Raw genomic sequence first — 12,500 nt, 5'->3', positions numbered from 1 at the left:
ATCCAAGAAGCACTCAGGCATCACACAGAATGCCAGGACTTCAGCCTGGGTGAACCAGAAAGGATAGATAACATTATAGCCTAGTTAAAAGTGAATTTGTCTTAAAGAAAAGAAACAAAACATGTTACATATCCCAGAAGCACTCAGGCGTCACACAGAATGCCAGGACATAAGCCTGGGAGAACCAGAAAGGATAGATAAACATTATACCGTAGTTAAAAGTGAATTTTTCAAAGAAAAGAAACAAAACCTGTTATATATCCCAGAAACACTCAGGCATCACACAGAATGCCAGGACTTCAGCCTGGGTGAACCAGAAAGGATAGATAACATTATATCCTAATTAAAAGTGAATTTTTCAAAGAAAAGAAACAAAACATGTTATATATCCCAGAAGCACTAAGGCATCACACAGAATGCCAGGACTTCAGCCTGGGTGAACCAGAAAGGATAGATAACATATAGGCTAGTTAAAAGTGAATTTGTCTTAAAGAAAAGAAACAAAACATGTTATATATCCCAGAAGCACTCAGGCATCACACAGAATGCCAGGACTTCAGCCTGGGTGAACCAGAAAGGATAGATAACATTATAGCCTAATTAAAAGTGAATTTTTCAACGAAAAGAAACAAAACCTGTTATATATCCCAGAAGCACTCAGGCATCACACAGAATGCCAGGACTTCAGCCTGGGTGAACCAGAAAGGATAGATAACATTTTAGCCTACTTAAAAGTGAATTTTTGAAAGAAAAGAAACAAAACTTGTTATATATCCCAGAAGCACTCAGGCATCACACAGAATGCCAGGACTTCAGCCTGGGTGAACCAGAAAGGATAGATAACATCATAGCCTAGTTAAAAGTGAATTTTTTAACGAAAAGAAACAAAACCTGTTATATATCCCAGAAGCACTCAGGCATCACACAGAATGCCAGGACTTCAGCCTGGGTGAACCAGAAAGGATAGATAACATTATTGCCTAGTTGAAAGTGAATTTTTCAACGAAAAGAAACAAAACCTGTTATATATCCCACAAGCACTCAGGCATCACACAGAATGCCAGGACTTCAGCCTGGGTGAACCAGAAAGGATAGATAACATTATAGCCTAGTTAAAAGTGAATTTTTCAACGAAGAGAAACAAAACCTGTTATATATCCCAGAAGCACTCAGGCATCACACAGAATGCCAGGACTTCAGCCTGGGTGAACCAGAAAGGATAGATAACATTATAGCCTAGTTAAAAGTGAATTTTTCAATGAAAAGAAACAAAACCTGTTATATAACCAGAAGCACTCAGGCAGTACACAGAATGCCAGGACTTCAGCCTGGGTGAACCAGAAAGGATAGCATATGTTAAAGAAACAAATCGTGTTATATATCTCAGACGTGCTTAGGGATGACACCAAATGCCAGGACTTCAGCTTGGGTGAACCAGAAAAGATATACAACATTGGTCTTGATGAACGCCGAAGGTCAACAAAGAATTACTAAACATGTTATATATCCCAGTGGAACTCAGATATTACTCTGAATACCACTTCAGTCTGGATGAACAGAAAGGATATACGATATAATTTTGCCACAATTCATAGTGAATATCAAAGAAAATTAAGTAAACATGTTATATATGCCACATAAGCTCATGAAATTACTAGAGCTGAATGCCATGACTTCAGATTGTGTGAACCAGAAAGGATAGACAAATTGGCCTCGAACAATGAATGTGAAACAAAAAAAAAATGTTATTACAACTTGAACCTTGATTCCTGAACCATTTTCTAAATTTTCTCTTTCTCTGATTAATCAGATCCGGCGACCTCTTCGCCTCCAGTGTTAAAAATTTCACGTTATGAATTTCTTCAACCGCTCCTGCCCACGATCAAGATCATCTTTGATTTAAGTAGTTGGTAGTAGCTTACTGGGTCGATCGCGCTTTAAATTTCATCGCGCTCTGCATCGATTTGAAGTGAGTTTAGGGCACTGACAATCCAAGCATACTTTCCAATTTTTCGCACTCTTTAAATTTCTGCCGGAGGATGGCAGAAATCACTCCAAACAAAGATGCGATGGCCACTCTATTGTCTTGCAGTATCGATGGTTGGTCAAAACTCCCGCCATTTTTCAAGTTCTCGACAGGAACCAAGGCAAATTCCATTGGAAAATTTGCTACCAAAGGGCTCCTTGACATACGTTTTCAAAAACTTAGGGCGCCGCAAATCTTTCCGTTCAGAAGAAACCATTGCCTTCGATGAGTTATAGAAGAATGCATCAATTTAGCCATGCAAGAAGTTCGAAGGCATCTATCGCTGCACTCGATCAAGGGAAAGTAAATTTTCCTGCTTTTGCTTACGTAGAAATATTACATGAAAGCAAAGACCTGACAAAGCCAATACTGTCCATTATATTAAAATAACCAGTCTTCACTACCTCACAATACAAAACGTTTGTACAAAGTGATATCAAAGAGGTGTCGAAGTGATGATGTACACTAAGGCGGATAATGACGTCATCCCGTAGCAACCATCCTTTCAAATACTTAAACTTCCGTTCAGTCGCGGCTCGTTATGGAATGAAAGTAGGTTTTGCGCGGTTCACGTCGGATAGAGTGAATTGAGTAGAATGGCTGGTGCCGCAGTGCCTTAGTCGACTCAAGGTTAAATTGAGCAGAGTAGACTGGCTAGTGCCGCAGTGCTTGCCTCATGGATTAAAGAATGAGGTATATCCAACAACACGACTGTGGCAGTGCTGTGGCAGCAGTGTTTTTAGGTCCATTTCTGGTGGGCGGTTTTCTGCTTTTGACATTAAGTCTGTAATAGGTAGTAGCTGCAGATTTCGCAAAGTGATTTCCTGCTCAATATCTTAATGTAAGTGATTTCAGTTAAAGCTTACCTGCACGTAAGAGCAAAAGCCTAGCCACTGTATCCAGAGAAGAATCCGACACTTTATAGCTTGGTGTCCTTATCACATTTTGCTATTGTTACACATTGAACATTTGCTGGATTATCAGAACTTCCGCCAGAAATTCGCCCAACAAACTCAGAATAACCGCACAAAGCCATTGGTATGTGTGCTTTGTCCTAATCTCTTGCGTGACAGCTCTGACAACACAATCACAGCACAACTCACAAAGGTCACAAAGCGTTCGACTGGTTGACCGTTCGATGGTCGATTGAGGGCTTCGAGGAAAATCCAACCAGCGCATACTTAGATAAAGGGGGATATACTTTTCTCGGTTTGTTTTTCAGGTATGTTCAGAAAGTGAATTAAGGAAACTTGTTTGCGTAAAAATATGGATTGGAATGAATCTTACTAGTATGCAAATTTTTACGTGAGTTATTTTAATTACCAGATATGTCACTCTTAAACCAAAGGCAGTTAAATTTCAATGACACGTTCCATTTTACCTACAGTAGTTCCATCAAACCTAAAGTCTTGAATTTTTTGGTGCCTAAATCGAGATTAGCGTGTGTGATTTCAGTATACCTCGCCTCCGCTTTGATGGTCAAAGGTCGCCTTTTGTTGACAAACAGCATGTTGAAATTGGGCCTCAAAAATCCTCCATTTCATTTACTCAAAACTTTTATTGAATTTAATTGCAGCAGAAACATTGCTTATTCCGATGAATATCGTCTAGTAGGCAACCGGTGAGAAACTGAAATATGATCTTGTTCAATTTCAACACCCATAACCTCTCAAACTTTTCTGGGCACTCTCTCCTCGAGTACTGTTCCAATTCATTGCAGGCAACCATCAGTTTTTTGACATGAGAATCTAGTGTATTTGCTACGGATTTCAAGAGCTTGTTCTCCTTTTTGACTTCTTTACACTTCTTTCTTTTTCAGTGAGTTTCTTCAGAACTTCATCGTATATTTGCTTTGCCTCTTCAATAAAAGATTTAATCTCGACATACTCATCTTTCAGAGGAGTAGGCTTTTTGTCGAAAATCGCTCGTAGTTCATCCACAGTTCAATGACATTTAGGCAAACTTAAGACAGAAAGAAATTAGTAAGATGTCGAAAATTGCACTTGAATGTTGCACGAGGGAAAATCATGGCCATCTTGTTTTAGTGAGTGAGTGTAAGTCTGTGGTACGAAAAGTTCTTTTCCAAAACACCGACACAGCTTTCAAGGTTTTGAAAAAAATTAATCTGTCTTCCTTTATTCATCACCAGTAGAAGCCTCCAAGTAATACATTGACTTGACTTGGTCAATTTTTGGCTTTAAACGCTGTGTTGGACGACAACTTGATCACCAAGCATCCGCCATTTTTTGTTTTTCCTCCAAAGGTCCCTCTGTGAGAGAGAATGACTGCTTTTATGGGTGGGCTAGCCTCACCTTAAAGTTCCCAACCCTCATATCTTGGAAACCCTAACTTGCAGACACTGTCTGGCTATGTTATTAAAATCACATCGGTTTTTTGAGCAACAACCACATTTGGCGAGAAAGGTGACCTTAACAGAAGAAAGGCTAAAACTAGAGATATGTACACTTCTGGATAAAGAAAATGTTACCATAGACTGGGACAACTTTTGCAAAAGAGAACTTCTGTCGGCAAATTCGAGGAAAAGTTGGTAAACACACTTTTCTTGATGAAAATTAGGTGCTGAACACGAAAATTTTGTTTACCAAGCTTGGTTCGCCCATTTAGACCTTGAAATTAGCTGTTAATGGTAACATTGATACATTATGACATGAAAACGAGGCTGGGTGTTGTTTGAGGATTCAGAGTTCTCTCAAACGGTCATATTTTGTTCAGATCCACAGTTAATGGATACAATTTATTACTTACAGTACCTTGCAGGAACCTTTCGAAAATCACTTGATTTTTCTGGTCACGTGACTATTGAAAACGAGGTTTTAGGCTATTCAGCATTTAGACACATTTTACGGCAGAGTCAAGAAAGAAACAACATTACTAATCCAGTAATTTGTTCCGGTAGTTACAGCTGCTATAGAAATTGAATTGCTCCGATATTAACTAGGATATTTACAGTATTAACGTTCATGATCTGTATTGCAGACATCTTACTTCTTTCTGCAATTATTGAATTTCTGGATGTTTGCAAAATCATTCAAATGATGATCCTGCTGACTGGAGCACCTGCAAGAAGCTTTTCCGATAGAAAGCATGCAAGATCTGCCTTGTTTTCATCAAGAGCCAAAAAGTTTGACCACGACCTAGGCAGAAGTACTGTCCCATCTTCAATAACTCTTTGAATGGGCGAGTGGCCTTGGGAATGCTTTTTTCTAATCGCGCACTTGATTGAAGTTTCCCTGTACCTGTCGAATACAACATCCATCCGGTCATAGTCCTTTCCACAGGCAAGGAAAGCTTTCAAACATCTATCTACGAGATCATCGAATGTGTTACACTCTGATGGTATTCCTAGAGCCATGACTAATGCTTGACCGTCAACGACTAGTGTCGAACATCCTGGGACTAGTGTGATCCGAGTATCTTCCATCCCACCAGACAGTAGCTCTATCAACACGGATTTATTTCCAGATCGTAGCTGAGCATTGGTATCTGCGATAGCAAGGGGAACAGACACTAACGCGTGGCTGAGAATTCGAGGCAAATCTACTCTTCTACCAGCATCGTACACTGTAATGATGCGTTGAAGGATCTTTTTGTCAGCTTTGATAGCGGCAGACTTTTCTCTTTCTTTCTTTTCAGCCTCATAAAGAGAAACAAATGTGGGCGCTTTATTTTTGGGAAGAGGGTCCCTAAGCTTCTTACGATACTCATCTCCCTTTGGGACCATAAGCCTTTCTTTGACAAAAGTGTCGAGTTTCTTCTGGCCGAGGGGGGGGGGGGACTCCCAGAAAAATTGGGTACCCTATTTATGACCTGACCAAAAATATGATACCCAATTTATGACCTGACCCTTAAATCAATACCCTCGTGCAGACCTGCCTTATAATTAATTCCCTAGTTCAGACCAGTGTTAACGGCAATGTTTATCTGCTTTTATTAAGTAGGTTACATGATAAAGAAGTAGCTTCTAAATAAAAAAACGAATTGAACATTAATAGAGGTAAAAATTATCGGAAAAATGCGCGACGTTTCGACCGAACTTATCAAGCTTAAAAGTGAAGATAAAATTTTTGCATACATATAAATAAATAAAACTAAGAAGTAAAAGTATGTAAAGTATGAGAATGTACAAAAGGGGGTGTTAAAAACATGCAAGAATAAAAAAGGATTAAAACACTTTCCCACGAATTGAGTCTGACTGTACATTGAGGCTTGGTCTCAGTTCATTAATTAAAAATATTTCATAAATGAGACAGTCAAACTTCCTCGTGCTTTTAAAGGGGAACTGAAGGCCAAAATCCGCATTTTTTTCAAGATTTTTTTGGAATGCCTACCATAAGTAAAGTTAAGTTTGCAGAAGTCTCCTTTCCTGTTTTTTGCAAGAAAATTAACTTCGAAGTTGGGCTTTTTCGGCCTTTTCATTGCAGGCTCAAAAACTAAATCAGCAGCATGCTGTGACGTATGATGTGGGGAACAGAGATTTCCTAATGAAGAGAAACGAGGTAAACACAAGTGCTGCTATGGATCTTTTTTTGCTTATTTTGCTGTTTTCAGCCATTTCAGTTGGACCAACTTATCCTCCTAATGAAGTACCGGCCGAATGGGAAGAAGAAAGCGAAGGAGAGGTAGAATCATCGAATTTTAATGCCAGAGTCGGGAACACCAAATGGTGTCTTTGTGGTGGAAACTGTGCAGCCATGTCCACAGCAGATGAATGTTTTTGCTGTCAAGAACTGGACGCATTGAGTCCAAAATTTGACACGTCAGTGGTTGAATGCATTACCAACCAATCTAAATTCAGGATTGTGTGTCTCAATACTGATGTGCTACATACTACTCTTGTGGCAATTCACAACGCATGATGTAATCCCTTGCCGGATCCTATGGAGAACAGGTTGGTTGCTGTGACAAATTAGCTCCTGAAGATATGTCTGTTCACTGTATAACCCGCTGATTTTTAATCTGTTTCAGAACATCTCGATTAGTAGCCTACCGTCAGTTTACTTGGTGGGATCATCATTTTCTAGGACAGAAAAACTGGCGAGTGATTCCAGCGTGTGTTGTGAAAGCCATTAAAATGGAATTTCCAGAAGAGAACGGCGAATATGCCGGATTCAAACCAGCAGAAATTGATTTTAGTTGAAGTTTTGAAACTAACAGTTAGTTATGGTTATGTATTGCTATTGTTTACAATATATTGCAGTAAATAGTACTGCATTAAAATAATTTGCTGATCTATGGGTTTTCTTGTTTATGGAATTTTGTCTGAAAAAAAATAACCAATGGTCAGAAGTATTTCGTTCAGATGATATTTTTGGTGCTTGTTATTTATCAATTTGAAATTAATGAATCGTATTCAAATGGTGTTTTTATATTTAGTTACTGAGCAGTATTCATGTACGCTTTCTTCTTTGAAAGGTCAAACATTTTTCCTCCTGTGTAAATTTATATGGCCAGAAGTACCGATATTTCGATCAGATGATGTTTTTTGTGCTTGTTATTTACCAGTTTGAAGTTAATGAATGGTATTGAAATGTTGTTTTTATATTTTTGCCTTCACTATTAGTTACTGAGCGCAGGTACAGGTCACAGGTCATTATTTTACCAATACAGAAAGTATCCTAAGCATTCATAAACCTAACCTTAGCTTTTATGAATGTTTAGGATACTTTCTGTATTGGTAAAACATTGACCTGTGACGTTTGACCTCATCCGGTGTTTTGTACCTACCGAGTACATATTCATGTACGTACACTTCCTTCTTTGGCAGGTGAAACATTCTTCCTCCTGTTCAACCCATTGACGAGTAAAATCGTCTGACATTAGACAGTAAAATATTAAGTCTGGCCGGTTTGGGCATCAAAGGGTTAATGGAGAAACTTTTTCTTTGGTAAATGTAAGTAGATGGCCAATAGTCTAAATCAAAACAAAACATTTCCAGGAAAAAAGGCACAGTAATATTTGGTGAAGAGCTCATGGAGCAAGATGCATGGAAATATTTACTTATAAACAAGTTTCTCTAACCTATGTCTTTGCCATTATTAATAATCTGCGTCTAATACATGTGCTGTTTTCAAGACTTTTGCTAAATAAATGCACGGAGATAACTAACAATGAAAGTGTTAGTTTTTTGTGGAAAATATTGTCAGAGAAAATCATTGCTCAAAACCATTCAAAGAAATTATTACTGTGTCAAGAAGCAGAAAATCTAGATGTGTGCCTCTGACTTATCCAGTCGAGGGGCGTTGGCAATGTTGTGCGGGATATGAGGTGCTATGATTGTGGCACTTCTGTCAGCAGCATCTTGATTCTTTCGTTTTACTATGGCTTCCAACGTTGGTTGCAGATGATGCCTTGTAAACTTCTCCATAATTGGTTTTGCTACTCATTCCTTACTTCCTTTGGTGAAGACCACCTTGTAGCGAAACTCTTCTTCCTGTTCTCTGCTTAAGACAGTAGCATGTTTTCTGCTGGTGTTTGCATTATGGTTACGCGCTGCTAGCTGTGATCGAGCAACCATGCCCTTATACCAAAAGTGCTGACGTTTAGGAAGGTATTTGCTTAGGACACTGTGATAAACCTCCAAGGATCCAGTGTGGCAATTGAGTGTCGATTGCTGAATGTCCTTCAGTAGGTTCTTGTCACACACCACTTTCCTTAGTGCCTTGTGTGCTGGTGAGCCGGGTCTCAGCCATCTCTTGGGATGGGTGGGTGAGGACATTCATGGTAAAGATCAGCACTATCCCATTGATGTATGTTAGCAGTGTGGTGGACAATTGATATCCACTTCTCCCGTAAGAGTTCTCTGTCCCCATTACATGTGTCTGCTGACCACCAGAGGTGGTTGGACACGGACTTCATCCAGGGGAAAATATCACCACATTCCTTCTTCTTTGCCTTTTCAGTTAATTTCTAGGTTACACTTTTTGCTAAATGCCAGACATCAAATTGATGCTCTACGTCAGGGTAGTTTCGTTTCATGTCAGAATTAATGCTTACATGGCTATCACACCGACCATCCCCAGAAAGCCACAAATCATTGCCCTTCAGGTCATTAAATACACTGTTTTGTTCTTGTTGCCAAGCTTCATTAATTACTGGAAATAAATATGAGTCTTGAATGGTATAAAATGTTTTCTCACTGAAAAAACATAATCCTAAGATTTCAGCCAATGTAGCTATTTTAATGTAGGTAGCCCCACTCAGTAGAATTGCAGAGGACATAAAAAGATTTCCAGCAGCCATCCCTCTTATCATGGGCTGGCTGTTCCAAGTGTAGGCGTGGCCATTGATGCACTTTAGTGTAACTAGTAACAGAGTACCATGGGTGGATGTATGCTTTTTTCTTATAGCTGCACCACATTCAGGGCATTTCTTCAAAATCTTATCCAATTGCTCTTTGAACACAAGGAATTTTACATCATTTTGTGGGTTTACAGGTTGTGAATCTTCTTCCAACTCCGAGTTGTTTGAGTCAAACCTACCAACACTGGCCTTTTGCTGCATTACAAGAGCCATGTTGATGATCGCTACAAGCGCTGCTTATTGAAAACTATGCCTGATCGTGCGTTCCGCCTCTCATCCAACTGGTCATACTTTTCTGATGAATGTAATCGGCTCAAAATGGTGTTTTCTCGTCTTAGTTATCCAGACAGGTTAATTAATTCCACCATCTCGCGCCTTATCACAGTCAAAGCTTCTGATCAACCTGTTCTCGAGTTACCAGCTGTTAACAACGAATTAAAAGCAGTTCCCGCTGTTCTGCCATTTAAGGACCAGTCTTCAGCGGATATTGTAAGAGCACAACTTGAAGATCTAAGCCAAGAAAATTCAAGTGACCGTCCAGCCCATATTTGTTAGCCACAAGATTAAACAGCATCTGAAACTGCGTGAAGTCAAGCCTCCCATTGTCAACCAACAATCCCTTGTTTATCAGTTTAAATGTGACCTGTGTGATACAGGTTATGTTGGTTACACACTGCAGCATTTGCATCAACACTTTGACGAGCACAAGAATGCCTCTTCCTCCATTGGAAAGCATTTCCGTGTGGAACATTCCTATGTGCCCAATGACCTTATGAGGAATTTTACCATCTTAAAAAAGTGCAAGAGCAAGTTTGACTGTCTCATTTATGAAATGTTTTTAATTAATGAACTGAGACGAAGCCTCAATGTACAGTCAGACTCAATTGGTGCGAAAGTGTTTTGATCCTTTTTTATTCTTGCATGTTTTTAACAACCCCTTTCGTACATTCTCATACTTTACATACTTTTACTTCTTAGTTTTTTTATTTATATGTATGCAAAAATTTTATCTTCACTTTTAAGCTTGATAATGACAGAAGTTCGGTCGAAACGTTGCACATTTTCCCAATAATTTTTACCTCAATTTGTTTTAAAAAGCCTTTACTTATAAGAATTCAAGACTAGAGTGTAAAAATCGATACCCTATTTATGACCAAAACGACTGAAAAACCCTACCCTTTAGGGCCGCACATACGTATATAGCCCATAAAAGGGAGTACCCCCCCCCCCCCGGGCGAGGCTGCTTGCCTTCAAAAGAGATTCTTCCATCTGTGTTGTTGCCATGTCCTTAGTAACCATGTTCTGTAATCTTTCGGGAACATCTACTTGTTGATTGACATTGAAGAGGTTCGCCTGATGCAGCAACTCGATCACTTTCTTTTCATCATCATTATCCCCCCGATTTCTTGAGGGGTTAGACTCGTTGCATGTAATTTGATCATCGTCATCAATGTGGTACATCTCTCTCGTTAATGTGCCAATACGCACGCCGAGGTTATATGACAGGGTCCATCTACACATCGCTGCTGTTGTCTTTGTGATGGCAACTATGCCCCTGCCTATCTTTCCAGTACCGTTGAGCCACTCTTGACCCTGATCTGGATCAACCTGGTTAAATCTTTGAGGCGAGCCTTTCAAAATAAAATTCAACAGGTACTTTCTTGTTGAAACAAACATACAACGCGCTTCACAGACTTTCTTTTCCAAAGCGTTTTCCAGCCATTGAAATTCGTAACGCTGGTTTATTGACTTGTTTTAAGGTTTACAGTGGTAAGTAGATCGACAATATAAAATCATTGAATGAGGGAGACACAACGCAGGATAAAACTCGGCCACAACCTTTTTGCTGCTGCATCTATCTTTGTTTTGATGTTTGCACCAGACATCACTAGTCCTGAAGAAGACTATTTGTACTAGTTGAAATATATTCCTTATTAAAAAATAATCTTTTTTCGCAGTTCATCCTTAATCTTAATAGGTTTTATTCAAAAGAACATATTTTCTTCACACTGTTATTAGACAAACATGCTCGTCAACTTTTTTCACTAGCGTCTCTGGATTTAAAACTTGGTTACACACTGCAGATCACAATGGAGCACTTGATGCATTTCAGGATCTTGGCAATTCTGATAGTGCTAGTTGTATTCTTCTGATCAATCCTGGATGTCATCTTTGCTTTCCAGGGTAAAACCTGTTGAAATCTTACCCATTCGTTGGCGGACATGGATTGAAGTGACAGAATACACTTTTTTCTCCTTTTGCAGTAGACAGATTGTTTTTGCTCAAGTCTAGGTCAATGGTTCCTGTGTTATCTGTTAAGATTTCTATTAGATAAGGTGGAAGGTGCTCCAATGCACACTACCTTGACACAAGTATCCACAAAGTCATCAACGTCTGCATTAGCGGTTCTTTGTTTAATTGGAAAGAATAGTCAGTTGGATTAGGTATGCATACTTCTGGGATATCATTCACAATGAACTTCTTTTCTTCAGATGTATAGCTGCATCCTTGTATTGTTGTATGTGACTTCTCTTTCTCAACTAGAAGCAGCCTTTTGCCATTTGAATAGACTAACCTTTCTTCAATCACTGATGCTGATGATTGTAACCTTAAAATTGAATAATCCACTGTCTCTTTTGTCTCTTCTGCTAGGGGACAGGTGATGGACATAACCAATAATGGTATTCGACTTTGTAGGGGATGTTTTGGTAGCTGTCGCTGTGCTTGTGAACCCTTTTAAGCTCGCATGTAAGCCAGATGTTGGGTTCACTGTCATTCCAGGATTCTCAGCGGAAGCTTTGTTTTTTGAAGCTCATGTGCTGGACGTAGTCCTTTTAAGAACTCAGTTAACAGAATGCACTTCAGTTTCAATTGGCATTGTGGTAAATTACTTCGCACCTATTATTTCTTTTTATCACAATTTGGAATTTGGCTTTGTTCTGATGTATGCTAATTGCTGCAATGATATCTCGACTGAAGGTTATCTGTTTGTTAACAGTTCCCAGGCTCCACTGCATAGAAAGTCTGAAATTGGTGAATCTATGTTTGACAGACTGGAATCTGCAATTGCTCATAATCTCTCATCAGAGTACATTCATTGATGTGAAGGAAAGCGTTAGAATGAAGTGTTATAAATTCAAATTCATTGATGCAA

At 39.1% G+C, this 12,500-nt stretch overlaps 2 pseudogenes; one reads left to right on the top strand and one right to left on the bottom strand.

Moving 5' to 3' along the window:
* Nucleotides 1-8,249: 8,249 nt before the first annotated feature.
* LOC138031527 (uncharacterized) lies at nucleotides 8,250-9,559 on the bottom strand (annotated as a pseudogene).
* A 36-nt stretch (nucleotides 9,560-9,595) lies between these two features.
* Nucleotides 9,596-10,250, top strand: LOC138033628 (uncharacterized; annotated as a pseudogene).
* The last annotated feature ends 2,250 nt before the right edge of the window (nucleotides 10,251-12,500 follow it).

This window comes from Montipora capricornis, chromosome 14, assembly GCF_036669925.1.
Source record: "Montipora capricornis isolate CH-2021 chromosome 14, ASM3666992v2, whole genome shotgun sequence".
Taxonomy (NCBI): Eukaryota; Metazoa; Cnidaria; class Anthozoa; order Scleractinia; family Acroporidae; genus Montipora; species Montipora capricornis.
Note: the sequence above shows the minus strand (reverse complement) of the source record. Positions and strands in the feature narration are given on the sequence as shown.